General features: G+C 34.1%; 1 long non-coding RNA gene across 1 annotated transcript; it reads right to left on the reverse strand.

The window, feature by feature from the left end:
• Nucleotides 1-543: 543 nt before the first annotated feature.
• On the reverse strand, nt 544-8,622 carry LOC129925049 (uncharacterized). The gene is made up of 2 exons (XR_008776911.1): nt 6,344-8,622; nt 544-1,043 (listed from the first exon to the last, which is right to left on the reverse strand). It is a non-coding gene; the product is annotated as an uncharacterized LOC129925049 (long non-coding RNA).
• Between the last annotated feature and the right edge of the window lie 2,952 nt (nt 8,623-11,574).

Raw genomic sequence — 11,574 nt, forward strand, 5'->3', positions numbered from 1 at the left:
TACAGACTACTAGATGTGTCAGATACGTCTGTCTATACAGACTACTAGATGTGTCAGATACGTCTATCTATACAGACTACTAGAAGAGTCAGATACGTCTGTCTATACAGACTACTAGATCTGTGTGATACGTCTATCTATACAGGCTACTAGATGTGTCCGAAACGTCTGTCTATACAGACTAATAGATGTGTCAGATACGTCTATCTATACAGACTACTAGAAGTGTCAGATACGTCTGTCTATACAGACTACTAGAAGTGTCTGATACGTCTATCTATACAGACTACTAGATGTGTCAGATACGTCTGTCTATACAGACTACTAGATGTGTCAGATACGTCTATCTATACAGACTACTAGAAGAGTCAGATACGTCTGTCTATTGTGATGTTGCTAGTTCAGGCTGTCTTGAAGTCAACCAATTACTCTGCAATCGTTTGGGTGTAATTGTCCGGGTGTATTACGTGTAGTTGCACAACAATACAAACAAGAACTGGCACATCGATTTTAACTAGTGAAGAGATGTAGTCGACTCTGATGAACTATTCAACATGTATTTATTATGATAAAAGGGCCACAGTAGAAGTCTCTGTCACTAAACACGTCGTTACCCTGGAATGTTCTATCGCTAACTGATTTTCCGGTCTCTAACCCAACATATCCCAAACGTCACTAGTCCCGTTCAATATGCGTCTACTATGGTGCGTCGCTAAATAACTAAAATAACTAACCTATATAAATAAGGTGTCTAACAGATTCCTCCCCCCTTTGAAAAAAAAAATATGTCAATATTTTTCCACTACTGTCAAGTCTTACAAGGGCATTTTCAATTTAAGGGGAAGACCACAAACATAAAATCTTGACATCTTCTTCTTGACATCTTCATCTTGACTTGACAGTTCCTCATATACATGTCAATGTTCATAACAGTTCATAACATTCCAAAATCATCTTCATTGTTACACAGTTCATCATGGAGGAAAATGTGGCATCTTATGGGCATGTCCTACACATCTCAAATGTTCTTCACTGGCAGTAATCTGATAAAATACAATATTTCAAAAAAACAATTATAAACTTTATTTACACATTCAATACATTTTTTCTTACCACCCTTTTATACGCTTTTGTCCATTTTTCTTTTATACTCACCCTTTTCCATAGAACTAACTTTCGTCAATGATATATGAAATGATTCACACAAAAAAAATATCCATACTTACTTTTAAATGCTTAACATCAACTTTACTTATCTCCCTTTTTCATAACATATAAATGGTGTCAATATATTAATATATATTACATACTCAATATAATCATAGTTTATTTACAAAAGTATTTCATTTCAATGTCATTCTAGACAATAGAACAGCTACAATATTCACAGATCCACTAATAGCTTTCACTTCAAATTTATATTCCTGTAGTGCTAAGAACCATCTATAAACACGACTGTTTTTCATGCTCTTTTGCTGTATATACTGAATAGGTTTATGATCAGTTAATAATATGAATTTCCTTCCTATTAAATAGCTCTCTAGCTTAGTAATTACCCATATTACAGCTAAAGCTTCTCTTTCAATGACACTATATTTTTTTTCTGCCTCTGACAATTTTCTGCTTACATATAATATAGGATGTAAGTTATCATAGTTCTGCATTAAACAACCACCAATAGCATTACCAGATGCATCAGTTGTGACATAAAATATTTTGTCTTTATCAGGTAGTCTTAATATTAGTTCATGACTAAAAACATCTTTAATTCTGTCAATAGCTTTCACACATTCCTCATTACAAACTACTTTTTGAGGTTTTCCTTTTTTAAGTAAGTCATTTAGTGGATTCACTATTTCTGCTAAGTTTTTTATAAACTTTCTGTAATAATTTACTATTCCCAATATGCTTTTAATTTGTCTTTTTGTTGTAGGTATTTCAATATTAAGTACTTTCTTTATGTTATCTTCAATAGGGCTAATCATGTTGTTATTTATTTTATGTCCTAAGAAAATTATTTCCTCCAATCCTATTTCTACTTTTTCTGCTTGAATTGTAAGTCCACTTTCTTTTATTATTTTGAATACTTCTTTTACATCTACCAAATGTTCCTCCCAACTATTATTAAAAATACATATGTCATCTAAATAGCAAATAACATTTTCTTTGTTTCCAATTATCATGTTCATCATTCTATTAAATGTGGCAGGTGCATTTACTAATCCAAAACTCATATAATTCCATTGAAAAATACCATATGGTGTTACAAATGCTGTGTAAGGTTTTGCATTTTCTGTTAAAGGTATTTGCCAATAACCTTTAGTTAAATCTAATTTAGTAAAAAATTTTGCTCCATTTAATTTATGTAAAATATCCTCTATATTTGGCATTGGATATGGGTCAAATTCTGTGATGTTGTTAAGTTTCCTATAATCAATACATAACCTTATATCTCCATTCTTCTTTTTGGCTATCACAATTGGTGAAGCATAAGGAGATGTTGATGGTTCAATTATACCTGATTCTAGTAAATTGTCTATTTCTTTCTTTACTTTGTCTTGTAAATGTAGCGGTATTCTATATGGCTTAAGCTTGATAGGTTTTGTGTCTGTTACTTTAATGTCATGTTTAATAATATTAGTTTTTCCTGGTATGCTGGAAAAAATTTCTTTGTATTCCTGTATTATTTTAGTTATATCTTTTGACTTTTCCTTAGTTAAATTATTAAGATTAATCTTTTGCCAAGTTTGATTCTCTTTTGTTTCTATTACAGGTATTTCCTTAATATCATTTTCATTATGATTTTCATTTGTTATTATCATCAAGCATTCTTCTCTTTCTGAAAATTTATTTTCTATTTCCTCCTGAATGTTTTGTATCAACTCATCTTCTCTATCATGATATAGTTTCAAATTATTTATGTGATATGTTTTAACTTTCCCATTTATTTCAATTTGATAATTGACATCACTAATTTGTTTTATCACCTTAAATGGACCTTTCCATTGTTTACCAATTTTATTTTTCAGGTCATTTATTAATATTAATACGTTGTTTCCTACTTCTAGTGTTTTCAATTGTCTTTTCTTATTTAGATTCTCATGAGCACTTTGTTTATATTTCTTATTGTTGTTATATGCTTGAGTCCATATTTCTTTCAATTCTGTTGTGATTGTTGTTTCACTGTCATTATTTAATTTATTCTCATTGTCTATTAGATTTTCTTTAAAAACATCTAATTCATCTCTGGGTTTTCTTCCATGTATTATTTCATATGGTGAAAATTGTGTTGCTTCATGGATGTTGTTTCTATGAGCAAATAGTACATAGTTAATGTAATGATCCCACTTGTTCTGATTATTCTGAATTATCTTTGTTAGTGATCTTTTTAATGATCCACCATATCGTTCACATAAACCGTTACTCTCCGGGTGGTAAACCGAAGAGTATATGTGTTGTATATTGTATTGTTTAGTCCATTTCTTAAATTGTTCTGACTTAAACTGAGATCCCTGATCACTCAATATAATTTTAGGTATACCATGTCTTGTAATTACTTTTTGAGTTATGGCATTAATGATATTTTCTGCACTTGTATTTGATAATGGGATTGCCTCTGGGTATCTACTAAACATGTCTATTACTGTTAGAATGTATTTGTTATTATTTTCAGTTTGAATTAAAGGACCTATTAAATCAATAGATACTTTCTGAAATGGTGCCGTAGGTTCATCCATTTCTTGAATAGGTGCTTTATTCACTAGGCTTTTGTTAGATCTCTTTTGACATATGTCACATGAGTTTATGTATTTGTTGATTGTTGCTTTCATTTTGGGCCAAAATACTTGTTTTGACAAGTTCCTATAACATTTCTTTACTCCCCTATGTGCTGCTAAATTATTATCATGTGTCATGATTAAAACATCTTTCCAATATTTCTGTGGTAAGACAAGTTGTTTTATTTTCTTGTTATCATTACTTGTTTGTCTAAACAATATTTTATTCTCTATACAAAATTTCTCCATTGGATTATTATTGTTTTTATCTGATATTCTTGAATAAATTTTCCCAATAATATTGTCATTCATTTGTTCTAATGCAAATGTGGGTGTTGTTTCTTTTTCACTTTGAGATATTTGTGTTTCCAGACTATTTTGTGTTTCATTTTCTATCTCACTTTCCTTAACATCTGTATTTTCTATTTGTATTACATTACTGGTTTCTTTTTCTTCATCCTTACTTATTACATTTATTGTATTTTCCTGTTTCTCATCTTGTTTATCCATTGATCTTGTTATTACCATACTTGTTATATTTTGTGTTTCTATGTTTCCATGATTTTGTCTTATGTTTTTGTATTTGTTTTGCCAGTCTTCTAATTCTTTTCTTGAACATTCTTTAACTCCTTTTATGTTTCCTACTAACATATCATATCTCATTTCTGGTATTGCAATGCCATCACAATAACCAGTGAAAAATGGAGTTTCAATGTACACCCTTATAGCTTTAAATTCCCTTACAGTGCCATCTGCTAATTCTACTTTCTTAGTAAACCCTTTATACCAATGAGGTTTGACAAATTTAGTTTTTACTGCCAAAGTGTTACAACCTGAATCCCTGATTAATTCCACCGGAATTCTATCTACAAACCCTGGGTACACTGCAAAATTGTTCCTATTTCCTTCCATGAAATATATCCTATCTGTACCTTTATTTTTGTATTCCCTACTGTAACTCCTATTTCTATAATTTCCCCTGTCATTCCTATCTCTACTCCTATATCTACTGTTATTTTGTTCATTGTATCTATTTCTACTTCCAGATCTACTATTCCCTCTTCTACAGTTAGCTGCTATATGACCTTTTCCTTGACATTTAAAACAGGTTATTTCACTATATTTTCTATTTCCACTATTTGATCTGTTTCTATTTCTACTTCTATCAACATTTTCTTTGGTGTATCCTATTAAATCTACTTTGCTCTTATCTCTATCAGAAAATGGTTTATTTGGATATGCATTTTTGTATACTCTCATTATCTCTGTTATTTCATCTATAGTTTTTGGGTTTCTTTCTCTAATAAAAGATTGTAATTGAGGATCACATTTATTTACAAAGTTGTCCACTAGAATAAAATTTTTTAATCCTTCATAAGAGTTTGTTACTTTTTCTAATTTTACCCACTTATTGAAAAAATCCTTTTCCATATTAATGGTAGTTTGGGGTTCTATTTCTAATGATGGTATATTGTCAAAGTATTTTTTTCTAAAAGTTGTAGCATTATGACCATAGGCATTTAATAATTCTCTTTTTAAAACCTGATAGCTATCATCAATATGATGGTCATGATTTTGGCATATTGTTAGAGCTTGACCATGAACAAAGTCTATCAGTATTTCAGACCACTCTTCTTCAGGCATATTAAATGTAGACATTTTTGCCTCATATCTTTTCAGAAAATCACCAATGTCATCCTTCTGTTCATCAAAACTTTGTATCTTTCTCTTTAGCCATGTCTGCGAATTAGGGTTGTCTCTTTGAGTGGTATAATTATTTGAGTTATTTGTGTTATTTCCTTGTTCAGTTTGGGCTCTGGCTTGTGCTGCATCCAATCTCATCTTCTCCATTTTAGCTTCATGTTCTCGGTCCTCTTTTTGCTTCTCATATTCTTCCTTTCTGATCCTATCTTGTCTCTCTATCTCTTGTCTTTGACGTTCTTCTTGTCTTTCTATCTCTTGTCTTTGACGTTCCGTTTCTTCCTTCACCACTTGCTGTACATAAGCTGCTAAGTCCTTTCCTTTTAACTCCATGGCCTTTCCATCCTGCATAGCTGTTTCCTTAACCTCCTTAAGGTCCACATATGATGATGTAGCCATTGTGTTTTATATTTTATATATATTTTTACTTGGCCTATATTAGTTATGGCTATACTTTAAACTTATTTTATATTTAAGTTTTTCCACACTTTTATACAAATTTTAAATGGTATGTCTCTATCTATAGATTTAGTAAATGTATAAATCTAGTCTGAGTTATTATGGTTATATTCAAATCTGTATATTAGATCTAGTATTACACACAAATTTAAATCCAGTATATTATAGTATGTATAATATTACCATTTAGATCTAGTTATCAAGAGCACTATGACTATTAGATCTAGTATGACCAACTATGATCAATTTTAAAATCTGGTATGACTGAAATGTCTAGAGTAAATTCAAAGACTGTCTAGAGTCCAGATCTAGAGTAGATTATGGTTCTATTTAACCGTATAAAACAAATATGTTTATACAATGTCAAATATATCTTCAACAAGATATATATATCTAGAATGTACTACCTTCATTCATCTTCAACTTAATAATATTTCAAAGTAGAGTCTAGATAATTAAATTGTACCAAAGAGATGTACAAAATTTGCAGATCTATATTTAGCCAGACGACAGTGTTTGACTACATAGCCAGTTTCGGCATTATTCTCATGGCAAAATCATAATTGATTTTAACCGCTCAAACTAAAATTATTTTAGTCTGATTCACAGTAAAAGAATCCTACCCGCACTTTCTATCATTAAGTGAAAAAAAAAAATACAGATCTAATTAAATTAATAAAAATAAATAATTTAAAATAATATAAACAAATGAAATAATTAAATGAGACTATCACTATGGGTTGGGATGTGACAATATGGCACACAATGATAACGTCACGAAGTAACCAGGCAACAACGGATATGACGTTTACACAAACAAAACAAATTACAATCCTAAATATATAATATAGCTTTTCATCTAAATTACGTCTTCTACCCCGACGGGTTTTAAGGCGCACCACCTGATTTTACTCAGGCTAACGTACCAAATTTAGACAAAATCTATTTCTAAGGGCAATCTAAACATATACTAATAAGAAAAATGGCACTTAGCTTTTGATAAGAAAGATCCCTTTGTTCGGACTCCCGAATATGCTAGATCACAACAAATTCCACTGCCTCTCTTCCAGTTCTGACTCTGTTCTCCGGTGCTACCAGTATCCCACGTAATGCCACAGATGTCCTGATATGCCACAGCAAAATGTTCCAGTTTCTTCGACGACTGTTGATGAGCGTATGTGTAGTTCCGACGACCTTGTGTACACAGTTACTGACGAATAGGTTAACGGTTCTTCTGGCGATGACTTGACTTGTGTAGACGACTACTGACAAATAACAGTCTCTTGACGGCAACTTGATCTGGACGACTGACGAATAACGAATTTCTTGACGATGACTTGATCTGGGCTGACGAATAACGACTTTCTTGACGATGACTTGATCTGGGCTGACGAATAACGACTTTCTTGACGATGACTTGATCTGGGCTGACGAATAACGGTTCTCTAAAATAGTTCACTGCCTCTGCTGCTACTCTGGTAGTACGACGAAGTTTGCTGTTGTACTCTGCTTCACTAGACCAACTGTCCAATGTAGACTAGGTGAAACCAAGGTCACCTCCGACGACGTTCCGTTAGACGATTAACGGTTTTCAACGAAATTAAGTGGATGTAGCTGTTTCCACAACTTCACTGCTAACAAGTCTAGATATGGTCTAGACCGACGAATACTAGATATATCAATGTTCAGTACTGATAAAGATTACTTCACTAACCTTCCAAAGGTTAAACACAGTGACCGTTATAAACGTGGCAAGCAACCGGTTCAATGAGCAAACTGCTCCACAAGAATCTCTCCAAGGGTAAGACGACAGAGCGATTTCGATTTAGTTAGCTACCAAACTTGTAGTACTCACAATACTTCTGACAGCGGGCAAACTGTCCTTCTCGAAACTGACGAGGTAAAACTTGATACTCAATGTGGCTCCTATGACGAAGAAAAAATATGTCCAACAGGTTCACTAACGATCTCTCACCCGTTATGAACGAACGGTTTCTCTGGTTGTAGGTCGATTCAGCATATGAAGATCAGGCTTTGATAATATACTGGTTAAGCAGACCAGACGTTGCGATGATTACTGTCCTGACGAAGGTCACCCTGAGTTAACGGCTCGTCGAACGTGCGATCAAACAGGCGATGACTGTATGTAGATCTAGAACAAAGTCACTCTGTGATGCTGCTGTGTTCAGCCGTACTCCGATGAAATCTTATAACTTCGAGTGCACGACCCTCACCTGAGTAAACGTTCTGCTTCGAGGTCCGGTTCGATGTTCGTCTTCATCAGGGTCCGGCTTCGAGGTTCGGGGTCGCCACTGTGATGTTGCTAGTTCAGGCTGTCTTGAAGTCAACCAATTACTCTGCAATCGTTTGGGTGTAATTGTCCGGGTGTATTACGTGTAGTTGCACAACAATACAAACAAGAACTGGCACATCGATTTTAACTAGTGAAGAGATGTAGTCGACTCTGATGAACTATTCAACATGTATTTATTATGATAAAAGGGCCACAGTAGAAGTCTCTGTCACTAAACACGTCGTTACCCTGGAATGTTCTATCGCTAACTGATTTTCCGGTCTCTAACCCAACATATCCCAAACGTCACTAGTCCCGTTCAATATGCGTCTACTATGGTGCGTCGCTAAATAACTAAAATAACTAACCTATATAAATAAGGTGTCTAACACTATACAGACTACTAGATCTGTGTGATACGTCTATCTATACAGGCTACTAGATGTGTCAGATACGTCTATCTATACAGACTACTAGATGTGTCAGATACGTCTGTCTATACAGACTACTAGATGTGTCCGAAACGTCTGTCTATACAGACTACTAGATGTGTCAGATACGTCTATCTATACAGACTACTAGAAGAGTCAGATACGTCTGTCTATACAGACTACTAGATCTGTGTGATACGTCTATCTATACAGGCTACTAGATGTGTCCGAAACGTCTGTCTATACAGACTACTAGATGTGTCAGATACGTCTATCTATACAGACTACTAGAAGAGTCAGATACGTCTGTCTATACAGACTACTAGAAGTGTCTGATACGTCTATCTATACAGACTACTAGATGTGTCAGATACGTCTGTCTATACAGACTACTAGATGTGTCAGATACGTCTATCTATACAGACTACTAGAAGAGTCAGATACGTCTGTCTATACAGACTACTAGATGTGTCCGAAACGTCTGTCTATACAGACTACTAGATGTGTCAGATACGTCTATCTATACAGACTACTAGAAGAGTCAGATACGTCTGTCTATACAGACTACTAGAAGTGTCTGATACGTCTATCTATACAGACTACTATATCTATTAAGTACTTCCTTCTAATCCTAACCAATGTTCATGTCGCTATAAACTCAGGGAGGGACAAAGTCCACCACGAGACATGCTCTGAATGTAATGGCAGGGATGACCCATGCAGCAAATGGTTTAGTGTTTAATAATGCACTGGCCCGTATTTTATGTGCCGACATCTTGCACACATTGATAAAACGACTTGGACTGCCCAGAGAGGTGACCACACCAGAAGATCGATTTTCTAAATGCGGCCTTTACTTTGGCAGCAACGGTCATTACAAAGGCCAGGCACGATCTGCTAGTTAACTGCTTAAGTTGTGCTGGTCACTCATTGCAGTGGACATCACAGCTGACCTTGGGCTTGATAATCACAGCCCCCGCGTGGTCCTCGCTCACGTGAATTGACACAGTGGCAGGCGATAAAAATTTTCCGAATATCAGGAAACAAAACTGCTTTGTAGAAAGTTTCTTGTTTGTCTGTCTGTCTCTCTCTTGTGTTAACTCTCTCTTGTGTTATCTCTCCCTCTCTCTTTCTCTTTATATATATATATAATATAATATAATATAATATAATATAATATAATATAATATAATATAATATAATATAATATAATATAATATAATATAATATAATATAATGTAATATATATATATATATATATATATATATATATATATATATATAATAAGATAATAAGGGCGAGATAGAGAGACATCAAGATTTATAGGCCTATATATCTTGATGTCTCTCTCTTGTTATATCTATCTCGCCCTTATTATCTCTCTCTCTCTTTCTCTCTCTCTCGCTCTCTGTCTCTTGTTATTTCTGCCTCTCTTGTTGCATACATATATAAATAAATATATATATATAGATTGTTTGTTGCTATTAATAGTGAATAGTTGTAAAAGTGGTGTATTTTTATGTAAAAACTGCTCACACGTGTGATTTAAAATATTACGTTTTTCGATTTTAGAAAAGAAAAAAGTAGCCGTTGCATTAGAACTTTGAATGGACTAAAATATTATGCTGTCGGATTTTCACTATCTTTTCTTATTTACGAGATGTAAACGGGACGGACGGACAGACGGACATACATTTCACACAAAACTACTAGCGTCTTTTCCCCTTTCGCAGGTCGTTAAAAAGACAACAATATGCTGCATTTCAATTGCTAACTTTTTACATATTAGATTAGCTGTAACTCCGTTTAGAAAGTTTATTTTTATTTTCGAGTTATCTTTCTTACATTTCGGTCACCATACACACCATATTCCTGCTGTAGTGTACCTTCATAGTTCCATCTTTAATATGTTAGTATTAAGTACGACGTTATCACCGGGGGTCCGCTCTCAAGGCGAGACTGATCACTTTTCTTTAAAGAACAATAATAGACATGTTTATCAATAAGTCCTGTCTCGACATACAGGCCCATGTCCAGGACTAGGACCCATCTTCAGATTTTTTTCAATTTTTGTTTGACAGGCCAATAGGAAGTGGTGGACAGAAGTTATTGAGTCGGAAATAAAAATGACCGGAAACAGAGGACAAGTCGATTGACAACTGTCCGGTCCACTACAGCATCCGTTGGTTGCACGCGCTGATCTCCTACACGTGTTTTTCAGTCATAGTAGCTGGGTGTAGTAGCTGGGTGTAGTAGCTGGGTGTAGTAGCTGGGTGTAGTAGCAGTGGCCTAGCACCCATGGCGCGAAGGGGTTCAATGAACCCGGGCCCACGACCATTAGGGCCCCACAGCCTGTGGAGTAGCAACAATGGCGCAAAGGGTTTCATTGCACTTGAGCCCATGACTGGTTGGGGCCCACGCGAAAACTTACGGATGATGCTAATTCACGAATTAAAATTTCGAAACAACTGTTAATTATTCAATTTTCTCAAAGCTCAATCTGTTTTTTTATTTTCTGTATTTATAATATGTTAAAACGGCTCTTTATTATGTCATAATGGAATATCAAAGATGTTCGCAGTGTTAGATGAGGTAGCAATTAACTATCTCAGTTGCAAATGTAAGACTCTTGTATCCGATACATTAAAGTGGATACTTTGAAATAGTGTAAAACAATCATTTAGGATGACAGCGTCCTCGAAAGTCTTCATCACATTGTTTTACTGTCCTTGTATAGTGTAAAAAAAATGTTTCAAGAAATAATTAAAACAGAAGTTTAAAAAAGGAGATGAAATCTGAAAAAAAATATTTTAGCAAGCAAACGAAACACCAGAGTAAGTCACATATGTATCGTTAAAGTGGAATATATTTGTTCTGTTACAATAAATGGCGAAACCTAATTGGGGAGAAGGT

The sequence above is a fragment of the Biomphalaria glabrata genome, chromosome 3, assembly GCF_947242115.1.
Source record: "Biomphalaria glabrata chromosome 3, xgBioGlab47.1, whole genome shotgun sequence".
Taxonomy (NCBI): Eukaryota; Metazoa; Mollusca; class Gastropoda; family Planorbidae; genus Biomphalaria; species Biomphalaria glabrata.